This window comes from Salmo trutta, chromosome 16, assembly GCF_901001165.1.
Source record: "Salmo trutta chromosome 16, fSalTru1.1, whole genome shotgun sequence".
NCBI lineage: Eukaryota > Metazoa > Chordata > Actinopteri > Salmoniformes > Salmonidae > Salmo > Salmo trutta.
Genome location: NC_042972.1, coordinates 9,205,066 through 9,219,980, shown reverse-complemented (window position 1 = coordinate 9,219,980; position 14,915 = coordinate 9,205,066).

The following is a 14,915-nucleotide window of genomic DNA, read 5'->3' as shown; positions in this document are numbered from 1 at the left end:
CTTTGCAGGCCATGGCTGAAAAACAGTAGCGCATTTTGATAGTGGTCGATCTGAGGACAATGAGACTGGAGGCGCGTGCCCGAGCTGACACCATGTTTACTTTCTCTCTCTTTGAACGAAAACAACCACTACCGGTCGGAATATTATGTTTTTTTTTACGAGAAAAATGCATAAAAATGGATTTTAAACAGCGGTTGACATGCTTCGAAGTACGGTAATGGAATATTTAGAAATCTTTTGTCACGAAACGCGTCAGGCGCGTGACCCTTATTTACCCATCGGATAGTGTCTTGAACGCACGAACAAAACGCTGCTATTTGGATATAACTATGGATTATTTGGGACCAAACCAACATTTGTTATTGAAGTAGAAGACCTGGGAGTGCATTCTGACGAAGAACACCAAAGGTAATCAAACTTTTCTAATAGTAAATCGGAGTTTGGTGAGTACCACACTTGGTTGGTGTCAAAATAGCTAGCCTGTGATGGCTGGGCTATCTACTTAGAATATTGCAAAATGTGCTTTCAAAGAAAAACTATTTTAAAATCGGACATAGCGAGTGCATAGAGGAGTTCTGTATCTATAATTCTTAAAATAATTGTTATGTTTTTTGTGAACGTTTATCGTGAGTAATTTAGTAAATTCACCGGAAGTGTTCGGTGGGAATGCTAGTTACATGCTAGTCACATGCTAATGTAAAAAGCTGGTTTTTGATATAAATATGAACTTGATTGAACAAAACATGCATGTATTGTATAACATAATGTCCTAAGATTGTCATCTGATGAAGATCATCAAAGGTTAGTGCTGCATTTAGCTGTGGTTTGGGTTTATGTGACATTATATGCTAGCTTGAAAAATGGGTGTCTGATTATTTCTGGCTGCGTACTCTGCTGACATAATCTAATGTTTTGCTTTCGTTGTAAAGCCTTTGAAATCAGACAGTGTGGTTAGATTAACGAGAGTCTTGTCTTTAAAATGGTGTAAAATAGTCATATGTTTGAGAAATTGAAGTAATAGCATTTCTAAGGTATTTGAATAACGCGCCACGGGATTCCACTGGCTGTTGAGTAGCGTCCCACCTAGCCCATAGAGGTTAACACTTTTTTGGTTACTACATGATTCCATATGTGTTATTTCATAGTTTTGATATCTTCACTATTATTCTACAAAATAGAAAATAGTAAAAATAAAGAAAAACCCTTGAATGAGTAGGGGTGTCCAAACTTTTGACTAGTACTGTATACAGTATATATGTATACTGCTCAAAAAAATAAAGGGAACACTTAAACAAAACAATGTAACTCCAAGTCAATCACACTTCTGTGAAATCAAACTGTCCACTTAGGAAGCAACACTGATTGACAATAAATTTCACATGCTGTTGTGCAAATGGAATAGACAACAGGTGGAAATTATAGGCAATTAGCAAGACACCCCCAATAAAGGAGTGGTTCTGCACAGACCACTTCTCAGTTCCTATGCTTCCTGGCTGATGTTTTGGTCACTTTTGAATACTGACGGTGCTTTCACTCTAGTGGTAGCATGAGACGGAGTCTACAACCCACACAAATGGCTCAGGTAATGCAGTTCATCCAGTATGGCACATCAATGCGAGCTGTGGCAAGAAGTTTTGCTGTGTCTGTCAGCGTAGTGTCCAGAGCATGGAGGCGCTACCAGGAGACAGGCCAGTACATCAGGAGACGTCGAGGAGGCCGTAGGAGAGCAACAACCCAGCAGCAGGACCGCTACCTCCGCCTTTGTGCAAGGAGGAGCAGGAGGAGCACTGCCAGAGCCCTGCAAAATGACCTCCAGCAGGCCACAAATGTGCATGTGTCTGCTCAAACGGTCAGAAACAGACTCCACGAGGGTGGTATGAGGGCCCGACGTCCACAGGTGTGGGTTGTGCTTACAGCCCAACACCGTGCAGGACGTTTGGCATTTGCCAGAGAACACCAAGATTGGCAAATTCGCCACTGGTGCCCTGTGCTCTTCAGAGATGAAAGCAGGTTCACACTGAGCACGTGACAGACGTGACAGAGTCTGGAGACGCCGTGGAGAACGTTCTGCTGCCTGCAACATCCTCCAGCATGACCGGTTTGGCAGTGGGTCAGTCATGGTGTGGGGTGGCATTTCTTTGGGGGGCCGCACAGCCCTCCATGTGCTCGCCAGAGGTAGCCTGACTGCCATTAGGTACCGAGATGAGATCCTCAGACCCCTTGTGAGACCATATGCTGGTGCGGTTGGCCCTGGGTTCCTCCTAATGCAAGACAATGCTAGACCTCATGTGGCTGGAGTGTGTCAGCAGTTCCTGCAAGAGGAAGGCATTGATGCTATGGACTGGCCCGCCCGTTCCCCAGACCTGAATCCAATTGAGCACATCTGGGACATCATGTCTCGCTCCATCCACCAACGCCACGTTGCACCACAGACTGTCCAGGAGTTGGCGGATGCTTTAGTCCAGGTCTGGGAGGAGATCCCTCAGGAGACCATCCGCCACCTCATCAGGAGCATGCCCAGGCGTTGTAGGGAAGTCATACAGGCACGTGGAGGCCACACACACACACTACTGAGCCTCATTTTGACTTGTTTTAAGGACATTACATCAAAGTTGGATCAGCCTGTAGTGTGGTTTTCCACTTTAATTTTGAGTGTGACTCCAAATCCAGACCTCCATGGGTTGATAAATTGGATTTCCATTGATTATTTTTGTGTGATTTTGTTGTCAGCACATTCAACTATGTAATGAAAAAAGTATTTAATGAGATTATTTCTTTCATTCAGATCTAGGATGTGTTATTTTAGTGTTCCCTTTATTTTTTTGAGCAGTGTGTATTAAATCGGGTGTATTTGAAATATTTTCATTGTTTTGATAGTTCCTTACTCATGATGGTTAATTTGTGTGTACCAATTTACTATTATTCCAGCGAGCCTGGACAGAAGTAAAAATATGTCAAATTTGTCTTCCATTTTGAACGGTTTGGGCTACAGATGAGCGGTTTTCTGCATTGTTATTTTTAATTTAAAATTTTAATTGAACCTTTATTTAACTAGTTAAGAACAAATGATCATTTAAAATGACACCCTACCACAAGGCAAAAGGCCTCCTGCGGGGATGGGGGCTTTGATTAAAAATACAAATAAAATATAAATATAGGACAAAACACACATCACGACAAGAGAGACAACATAATACTATATAAAGAGAGACATAAGACAAGAACATAGAAAGGCAGCAACACATGACAACACAGCATGGTAGCAACACAACATGACAACAACATGGTAGCAACACAAAAACATGGTTCAAACACTATTGGGCACAGACAACAGCACAAAGGTTAAAAAGGTAGAGACAACAATACATCACACAAAGCCATGCTCCGTTTGTTTCTATGGTAGAGGCTGTGTTTTAGGTCAGACCAGAGCCATATATTAAGAAATAAATGACTGGCGAAGCCTAATCAGACTTGCCTGTTGTAATGGTTGTCACAGACAAAATAAAATGATAAATGCCTTTGCTGGTGATGCGTGCACATCGAATGATACAACAGCCTGAGCACACTGGACTTGAAACAGTGTTACAGATGTAACCATGTGCCCTTTGATGTTTCATCTGACCGCCAGTAGTGCTTCCAAGTCAAAATTCCATGTGCATTCCACAGGTCACAGTGAGTGTTCAAAAAACAATGATCAAGATTAGGAATAGTTTCGCGGCACACCTGAGAGTTCCACAGGGCCCCTATTTATTTTAGCCCCTCATCAGGGCAAGTTCCAACATGTCATGACCAGGATGGCATTCCATGCAATTAAAAACAATAAACGTCTTGACATGATAGCTACGTCATCAAACCCTAAAACGTGATTATTTTGTATTGTTAGAGTAAGTTTTGTTGTGATGTTAGTGTCGGAAAAATCTAGGCTTATCCTGACGTTTACCGTGTCTATACACTATTAGCGCATACCAGACCTTTGAGCGTCTAGAGATATCAACTCTGGCAGGGTAGCCCTGGGGCAGAGGGCTGCATTTCTGCAGAATGCCTGCGGGACCTGCTGGTCTGGACAGAGGTCGGCATTTTTCATGCTGCGGTTGGGAGCTGTTGTGAAAACAGACAACTTTGGGAGATAAATATGTTTGTTGTCCTACAGATTATTTGGAGACTTTCTACTTTCTGTTTTTGTATGCGTTAGCCTAGACCTACCTATTGTATTATAATCACTTATTTGTCGCATTATTCACACCTTCAGAATTTGCTGCTTCAAGTTAAGTAGCCAACCTCCAGTGGTGTAAATCACTTAAGTAAAAATACTTGAAAGTACTATTAAGTCGTTTTTTGGGGGGTATCTGTACTTTACTTTACTATTTATTTTTTTGACAACTTTTACTTTTACTTCACTACATTCCTAAAGAAAATTATGTACTTTTTACTCCATACATTTTCCCTGACACCCAAAAGTACTCATTACATTTAAATTCACAGCAGGACATGAAAATGCTCTAATTCCCACACTTATTATAATGTGGAAGCTGGGAGCCAGGAAGCAAGTACAGGTGGTGAGTTTAATAAGAAACGGTACATGGACCGATACAAGCGTAGTATACAGAGAAGAAACACATAGTCAATACTGCCTGGGGAATGGAACTAAGGAGGTGACAGATATGGCGTGTCCTTTTCTTGAAGAGACAGTTGATATTGAAGCACAAACACTCCGCAGAAATCTCCCTCGGGAAGAGGGTGATCAGACCCCGCTTGGATGATTTATCGTTCCCTGATGTCACGGCCCCTCTGCAGTGCAGGGACGGTTCCTCCTGCAGGCAGAGGAGGGTCGTTAGTGATTGGAGCCACCTTGGCTCAGGGTATTTAAACCTGCTGCTTCACTAACCTCTCTCTCTCTCCCTGCTCCTCCAGGTATGATCCTGTTTTGTTTGTTCCTTTGTAGGTTTACTTAGTTTCCATTCAGTCATGTTCCCACACACAGATTCATGCATCCCTGCACTTTACATACACACTACATTATGACATTTCCACACCTCATTCCTTTTTCTTTGGTTAAAGTTAATAGTTTTTTGTTTTATAATAAAGAACCTTTTGATTGGCCTATACCTGTTGTCCATGTCCCCTCATTTTTGCCACAGGCTATTTGAGCGTTTCTGTTTTTCTGCACAATCGATCATTCATCTGAACAACATTCTCAGCCCTCATATCGTTCATTTGACACATCGTGGGCATGCTCTCAGTTCGGGAATAAATTCTTTGTGTTGCACTTTGTTTTTTTGCCAACGGGAGTTTTCTATATAACATCAGTGACGATGAGCATATTTCCAAGGCAACCGTCTGTCGGGCTGTCAAGAATGTGACTCTTGCACTGAAACGTTTACTGTAGACTTTTGTGGTGTTCCCAAGTCACAGACCCACAAGACTCATCAAAGAATTCCACAGAATTGCAGGCATCAGTCTAAGCAATAATTTATTTATTTAACATGAAGCACTAATCAGTTCATTTGATATATTTTAGGGTTTCCAGGTGTGATTGGCTGCATAGATGGGCCTAAATAGTAGTCTTTAGCATTTCAAATGAAAGAGACTTCTCAATACAGCTACTGCAGCGAATTACTGTTTTGCAGTGTTTAGATCAGTAGTGATACAGCCCACATCATCAGCAACGTGGAAGCAAAGTGGCCTGTGTCTGTGCATGACTCACACATTGTTGGTGAGTGTCCACTGAGCGCTAGATTTGCCAGTGGTGAGTTTATACAGTGTATATATAGCTACTATATGCTATTATAATCAATATTTTGATTCCTCATATTGCAACTGAAAATTTAAACTGTATCAATATCATAGGAGAGTTTGATGGTTACCTGCTCGGTGACAGAGGGTACCACTGCCAGCCCTATTTGCTGACTCCTTACCCTGATCCTGAGCCCGGCCCTCAGCAACTGTAACGATTGCAGTAGTGGGTGTGGAGTCAGGCGCAGGAAACAGGAGTACTTGCTAACGGGCTTTTAATGAATTGCACCGTAAAAGAAAAGTACAGCCACGAAAACACAACTGGGTGTGATCCAACAAACACAAGGATCCGATAACACGTACCACTGCATGAACAACAGTGGACAACAGAAAGTAAGCCCGCACACAGAACAGGTGGGGAAACGGGTTTAAATACTAAACTAAACACTAATCATACACAGGTGCAAACAATCAAGACAAAATCAACAGAAAAGGGATCGGTGGCAGCTAGTAGGCCGGTGACGACGACCGCCGAGCGCCACCCGAACAGGGAGAGGAGTCACCCTCGGCAGGAGTCGTGACAGCAACGTTATAACTTGGCTCACTGCAGGACACGAGCCAGGGTAGAGGTGACCTTTGGGATGCTCAAGGCCTGGTTCCAGTGCCTTCGTAGGCTCAGGGTCACCCCAGAACGGCATGTGACATTACTGTGGCATGTGTGATTCTCCACAACACTGCCACAATTAGAGGAGAACAATGTCCTCCTCAACCAGTGAACGATCCTGATAACGATCCTGATAACGATCCTGACCACCCCGCTGAGGCACCAGATGGAAGAGACACAATATGCTACCATCATTTCTGATTGACCCATCCCCTCCTCAGTGTCAATTAAAAATAATATGCCTTTCTTTTTATGAAGTATTCTTTATTTCCTGCAAGTACAAATGCAGTACAGTAGTTCATATTTTTTTATGTTGTTCAAACAAGGTAAAATCATCCACCTGTGGGCACCTCACCCACCTTTAACTGATGTACCACCTGTGGACTCCTCACCCACCTTTAACTGATGTACCACCTGTGGGCTCCTCACCCACCTTTAACTGATGTACCACCTGTGGGCTCCTCACCCACCTTTAACTGATGTACCACCTGTGGACTCCTCACCCACCTTTAACTGATGTACCACCTGTGGGCTCCTCACCCACCTTTAACTGATGTACCACCTGTGGACTCCTCACCCACCTTTAACTGATGTACCACCTGTGGACTCCTCACCCACCTTTAACTGATGTACCACCTGTGGGCTCCTCACCCACCCTGATGTACCACCTGTGGACTCCTCACCCACCTTTAACTGATGTACCACCTGTGGGCTCCTCACCCACCTTTAACTGATGTTCCAGCAGTTGTATTTCTAGTTTTATCTTTTGCATCTGCAGCCTTATGTGGTCAATTTCTAAATTACATTTTTCAATTTGTTTCTTTAAGTACACATTGTACAGCTGTTTCACAGGGAGCTATAGGAACACAAACAAATAACATTGAATTTCACAATGCCATGTCTACTTAGTTTCATTGTAAGTCATGGGCCAATGCTGAACAACATTTTACTGAGGTAAGTTGTGCTGAGGTAAATTGGATGGACCCTCTTCCTCATTTCCAGCATTGCTCTGTTAGAGAAAAATAAGGTGCTAGTTTTATTATGGTACAACACTATCAACTGTTAGATGTGATTTTTAAGGTGTAAACCTCAATAGGCCTCTCTGTATCGTCCCTCTCTGTATCGTCCCTCTCTGCATCGTCCCTCTCTGCATCGTCCCTCTCTGCATCGTCCCTCTCTGCATCGTCCCTCTCTGCATCGTCCCTCTCTGCATCGTCCCTCTCTGCATCGTCCCTCTCTGCATCGTCCCTCTCTGCATCGTCCCTCTCTGCATCGTCCCTCTCTGCATCGTCCCTCTCTGTATCGTCCCTCTCTGCATCTTCCCTCTGTGCATCGTCCCTCTCTGTATCGTCCCTCTCTGTATCGTCCCTCTCTGCATCTTCCCTCTCTGCATCGTCCCTCTCTGCATCGTCCCTCTCTGCATCGTCCCTCTCTGCATCGTCCCTCTCTGCATCGTCCCTCTCTGCATCGTCCCTCTCTGCATCGTCCCTCTCTGCATCGTCCCTCTCTGCATCTTCCCTCTCTGTATCATCCCTCTCTGTATCATCCCTCTCTGTATCTTCCCTCTCTGTATCGTCCCTCTGTATCGTCCCTCTGTATCGTCCCTCTCTGTATCATCCCTCTCTGTATCATCCCTCTCTGCATCTTCCCTCTCTGTATCGTCCCTCTGTATCGTCCCTCTGTATCGTCCCTCTCTGTATCGTCCCTCTCTGTATCGTCCCTCTCTGCATCTTCCCTCTCTGTGGCAGCTGACAGGTGTCTTCATCATTCTCCTGTAATGAAAATGAACAACATTGGTGTTCTACTCCAACCCATTATGAATAATCAGTGGAGTATTAAGAGTATTTACAACTGCATGGAGGTCTGTTATGGCAGAAGGCCCCACCAGACAGACTACAACATCAGTAACTGGTAGAAGGCCCCACCAGACAGACTACAACATCAGTAACTGGTAGAAGGCCCCACCAGACAGACTACAACATCAGTAACTGGTAGAAGGCCCCACCAGACAGATTACACCATCAGTAACTGGTAGAAGGCCCCACCAGACAGACTACACCATCAGTAACTGGTAGAAGGCCCCACCAGACAGACTACAACATCAGTAACTGGTAGAAGGCCCCACCAGACAGACTACAACATCAGTAACTGGTAGAAGGCCCCACCAGACAGACTACAACATCAGTAACTGGTAGAAGGCCCCACCAGACAGACTACAACATCAGTAACTGGTAGAAGGCCCCACCAGACAGACTACAACATCAGCAACTGGTAGAAGGCCCCACCAGACAGACTACAACATCAGTAACTGGTAGAAGGCCCCACCAGACAGACTACAACATCAGTAACTGGTAGAAGGCCCCACCAGACAGACTACAACATCAGTAACTGGTAGAAGGCCCCACCAGACAGACTACAACATCAGTAACTGGTAGAAGGCCCCACCAGACAGATTACACCATCAGTAACTGGTAGAAGGCCCCACCAGACAGATTACACCATCAGTAACTGGTAGAAGGTTCCACCAGACAGACTACAACATCAGTAACTGGTAGAAGGCCCCACCAGACAGACTACAACATCAGTAACTGGTAGAAGGCTCCACCAGACAGACTACAACATCAGTAACTGGTAGAAGGCCCCACCAGACAGACTACAACATCAGTAACTGGTAGAAGGCCCCACCAGACAGACTACAACATCAGTAACTGGTAGAAGGCCCCACCAGACAGACTACAACATCAGTAACTGGTAGAAGGCTCCACCAGACAGACTACAACATCAGTAACTGGTAGAAGGCCCCACCAGACAGACTACAACATCAGTAACTGGTAGAAGGCCCCACCAGACAGACTACAACATCAGTAACTGGTAGAAGGCCCCACCAGACAGACTACAACATCAGTAACTGGTAGAAGGCCCCACCAGACAGACTACAACATCAGTAACTGGTAGAAGGCCCCACCAGACAGACTACAACATCAGTAACTGGTAGAAGGCCCCACCAGACAGACTACAACATCAGTAACTGGTAGAAGGCCCCACCAGACAGACTACAACATCAGTAACTGGTAGAAGGCCCCACCAGACAGACTACAACATCAGTAACTGGTAGAAGGCCCCACCAGACAGATTACACAATCAGTAACTGGTAGAAGGCCCCACCAGACAGATTACACCATCAGTAACTGGTAGAAGGCTCCACCAGACAGACTACAACATCAGTAACTGGTAGAAGGCCCCACCAGACAGACTACAACATCAGTAACTGGTAGAAGGCCCCACCAGACAGACTACAACATCAGTAACTGGTAGAAGGCCCCACCAGACAGACTACAACATCAGTAACTGGTAGAAGGCTCCAACAGACAGATTACACCATCAGTAACTGGTAGAAGGCTCCACCAGACAGATTACACCATCATTTCGGCCCTCAGCCTTTTTTCTATTGGCTAATAATGGAGGTCAAATTTGAACTTGTCCAGTAAACACAAATTTGGAGACTTGTATGTATAAAGGATTTTAGGTGTTACTTTCAAATAGACAATATTAAATACTGGCAGTGTTGGGATGGCTGAAAATGTTTCTTTTTTGCTTATTAAATTTCACTAACTACTTAAATATATCACATGCTGAATGAAGCCACTGAATGCTGTTTAATTAGGTAGGGTAGGCTAAACAACATCACAATTGCTTGTAATGAAATTATACCTTACCTATTTGAAGTATATTTTTATATTTCATCTTCAGTTGCTGCCAAGTACGTTTTGTGCCTGTTGGTTTGCACCTGCATAAATATACTCACACATTGAATCGGTCAGCAATTTTCTGCCACGCCAGCTCACGTTTTATTGCTGCAGCTACTGTATTGCTTTTTTTCTGAAATACAAACTCATATTCTGCATTCATTAATATTTCTAACTCCACTGGGGAGAAGTAGGAGGTTCAAGCCCTTTTTTCTCCTGTTGCCATGATGAATCATGTTATCTGCGTTCCATTGATGAGGGCTTTTTATCTCCTCATCCACGTGCTTTACTCAGGGATAACTTAATTCAGAGTTGATTTAACTAATTGTTATCACCTGTTCTGAAAGCAGAGTTAGTCTACCCAGAGTTCAGGTTTAAACTCAGCTTTTGTTAAACCTGCTTTATGAAACAGGGCCCTGGTCATCCCTACTGCCTCTGATCTGGCTGACACACTTACATGCTTCGTTTGTAAATGATGTCTGGGTGTTGGACTGTGCCACTGGCTATCTGTACATAAAAAAAAGAAAAAGAAAATGAGGCCATCTGGTTTGCTTAATATAAGGAATTTGAAATGTTGAATACTTTTTACTTTTACTTTTGATATTTAAGTGTATTTCAGCAAATACTTTTACTTTTGATAATTAAGTATATTTAAAACCAAATACGTAAGTGTATTTTAGCTGTCAAGAGATGTCCCATATATTTAATACTTGTGAGCCTGAGCTTAACTTTTGTCTTTATTCACCTTTAAATTCATCTCCCTTTGCTCTTTGTAAGAGCTGAGTCAGGTTGTGGTCATGGTCCTGTACTGCTTCTTCCGTTGTGGCACCACAGCCGTGATGTCCTCATCTATGACGCTTATTCCCGGCAGTCCCTGAAGTGCATCGTGTTGCCTTCGCTGATATTCCTCTGCAGCTGGTTTCACTCCAAAAGGTAACCTTGTCCACCGTTATCTCCCCTTGGGGGTCCAAAATGGGGTGAAGTAACTGCTTTCTTCATCTAAACGTACCTACCAGTATCCATTTTTTTGCATCCAGGCTTGTCAGTATCTCCTCAATGGTAGGCATTTGGTAATGTGCCCTACATAGGGCTTTGTTCAGGGCTCTTAGACTCGTATTTTGACAAGTGTTTCCACCACAACCATGTTGCTTATACACTTAGTAGGTTTGGTAATGACACCATGTTCCTCCATTGAATCAACAGACTTTAGTATATTTTCTTTCAGTGGAATGGGGATTTGGCGGGAAAGCTGTTGAACTGGTCTGACAGACTCATCCCCAACCAGGTGGTGCTGAACTGGGACCCATCCCTTCAAAAACATCCTCAAACTGTTTCAGTATTGCCTCTGAGGTGTTGTTTCTTTGGTGCCGACATGATGAACGACATGCTGGTTGGTTGAGCTGTAGCAGGTTGAGCTTTTCACACGTTTCTGCTGGAAGGAGAGGCTTTTGCAAGGCTTCCGCCACCTGGAATGTTTGCACATTTAATTTCATTTAATTTAACCTTTATATAACCAGGTAGGCCAGTTGAGAACAAGTTCTCACTTACAATTGCGACCTGGCCAAGATAAAGCAAAGCAGTACGACAAAAACAACAACACAGAGTTACACATGGAATAAACAACATACAGTCAATAATACAGTAGGACAATCTATATACAGTGTGTGCAAATGAGGTAGGATAAGGGACATAAGGCAATAAATAGGCCATAGTGGCGAAATAATTACAATATAGCAATTAAACACTGGAGTGATAGATGTGCAGAAGATGAATGTGCAAGTAGAGATACTGGAGTGCAAAGGAGCAAGATAAATAAATAAATACAGTATGGGGATGGGGTAGTTAGATGGGCTATTTACAGATGGGCTATGTACAGGTGCAGTGATCTGTGAGCTGCTCTGACAGCTGGTGCTTAAAGCTATGAGTCTCCAGCTTCAGTGATTTTTGCAATTCGTTCCAGTCATTGGCAGCGGAGAACTGGAAGGAGAGGCGGCCAAATAAATAATTGGCTTTAGGGATGACCAGTGAGATATACCTGCTGGAGCGCGTGCTACGGGAGGGTGCTGCTATGGTGACCAGTGAGCTGAGATAAGGCGGGGCTTTACCTAGCATAGACTTATAGATGACCTGGAGCCAGTGGGTTTGGCGACGAGTATGAAGCGAGGGCCAGCCAACGAGAGTGTACAGGTCGCAGTGGTGGGTAGTATATGGGGCTTTGGTTACAAAACGGATGGCACTGTGATAGACTGCATCCAGTTTGATGAGTAGAGTGTTGGAGGCTATTTTGTAAATGACATCGCCGAAGTCGAGGATCGGTAGGTTGGTCAGTTTTACGGGGGTGTGTTTGGCAGCATGAGTGAAATAGGAAGCCAATTCTAGATTACATTTTGGATTGGAGATGCTTAATGTGAGTCTGGAAGGAGAGTTCACAGTCTAACCAGACACCTAGGTATTTGTAGTTGTCCACATATTCTTCGTCAGAAGCGTCCAGAGTAGTGATGCTAGTCGGGCGGGCAGGTGTGGGCAGCGATCGGTTGAAGAGCATGCATTTAGTTTTACTTGCATTTAAGAGCAGTTGGAGGCCACGGAAGGAGAGTTGTACGGCATTGAAGCTCGTGTTTCCTCATCATGATTTGCTTGTAGTTCACACTCCCCTACTGGTGTAATTACGGAGCCATCGTACAGCCTTAGCCTTGCCTTGCTTGGTTGTAGCTTTGCATCTCCATCCTGCATTACTTGCATAAAGTCTCTGTAGCCAAGTATATTAACAGTTGAGCCACTGTCTAGCTGGCGTTTGAGTGCTGCTTGGATCATAGTCCCAGTTATCCCATGTCAGTGGGGCTTTAAGTTTTTGAACAATTTATCTTTGTCACTTTGAACAGAATTGACATCTGTCATGTATAGCATTTTATCATTCTTCATCATCATTGTGATCACTGCATGTATCCTGTTCTAGCAGATTAACAGGCTTACTTTGTCTTTGTCTGCACACTTTAGCAAAATGGTATTTTTTTTCCACCATACGCTGGGCATTTGGCTCTTGCGTGTGTTGTTCCACAAAACATGCACCCATCTTTAGTTCGCTTGCTCTGCATATACAGTACCAGTCAAAAGTTTGGACACACCTTTATTTTTACTATTTTCTATATTGCAGAGTAATAGCGAAGACATCAAAAATAGCACATATGGAATCATGTAGTTAGCAAAAAAGTGTATAACAAATCAAAATATATTTTAGATTTTAGATTCTACAAAGTAGCCACCCTTTGCCTTGATGACGGCTTTGCACACCAGCTTCATGAATAATGCTTTTCCAACAGTCTTGAAGGAGTTCCCACATATGCTGAGCACTTGTTGGCTGCTTTTCCTTCACCCTGCGGTCCAACTCATCCCAAACCATCTCAATTGGGTTGAAGTCGGGTGATTGTGGAGGCCAGGTCATCTGATGCAGCACTCCATCACTCTCATTGGTCAAATAGCCTTTACACAGCCTGGAGGTGTGTTTTGGGTCATTGTCCTGTTGAAAAACAAATGATAGTCCGACTGAACGCAAACCAGATGGGATCGCTTATCGCTGCAGAATGCTATGGTAGCCATGCTGGTTAAGTGTACCTTCAATTCTAAATAAATCACAGACAGTGTCACCAGCAAAGCAACCCCACACCATCACACCTCCTCTTCCTTGCTTCACGGTGGGAACCACACATTCAGAGATCATCTGTTCACCTATCTCAAATTTGGACTCATCAGACCAAAGGACAGATTTCCACCGGTCTAATGTCAATTGCTTCTGTTTCTTGGCCCAAGCTAGTCTCTTCTTCTTATTAGTGTCCTTTAGTAGTGTTTTCTTTGCAGCAATTCGACCATGAAGGCCTGATTCACGCAGTCTCCTCTGAAAAGTTGATGTTGAGATGTGTCTGTTACTTGAACTCTGTGAAGCATTTATTTGGGCTTCAATTTCAGAGGCTGGTTAACTCTTATGAACTTATGGTTTCTGCGACTGCACTTGAAGAATCATTCAAAGTTGTTGACATTCTCCGGATTGACTGACCTTCATGTCTTAAAGTAATGATGGACTGTCATTTCTCTTTGTTTATTTGAGCTGTTCTTACCATAATATGAACTTGGCCTTTTACCAAATAGGGCTATCTTCTGTATACAACCTTTACCTTGTCACAAAACAACTAATTGGCTCAAGCACATTAAGAAGGAAAGAAATTCTACAAATTAACTTTTAACAAGGCACACCTGTTAATTTAAATGCATTCCAGGTGACCACCTCATGAAGCTGGTTGAGAGAATGCCAAGGGTGTGCAAAGCTGTCATCAAGGAAAAGGGTGGCTACTTTGAAGAATCTAAAATACAAAATACATTTTGATTTGTTCGACACTTTTTTGGTCACTATTATTATACAATGTAGAAAATATTAAAAATAAAGAAAAAGTTTGTGTCCAAACTTTTGACTGGTACTGTATCTACCTCAATTACATCGTACCCCTGCACATCGACTTGGTACTGGTACTCCCTCTATATGGCCATGTTATTTTCTACTCCCTATATATAGCCATGTTATTTCTACTTGTTATTTTTAATCATTATTCATTGTGTCACTATTTCATATTTTGTCTTTAACTCTGCATTGGTGGAAATGGACCCGTCAGTAAGCATTTCACTGTTAGTCTACACCTGTTGTCTACTAAGCATGTGACAAATACAATTAGATTTTAATTTGATATGCTATACCACAAACCCCTGAGTTGCCTTATTGCTAT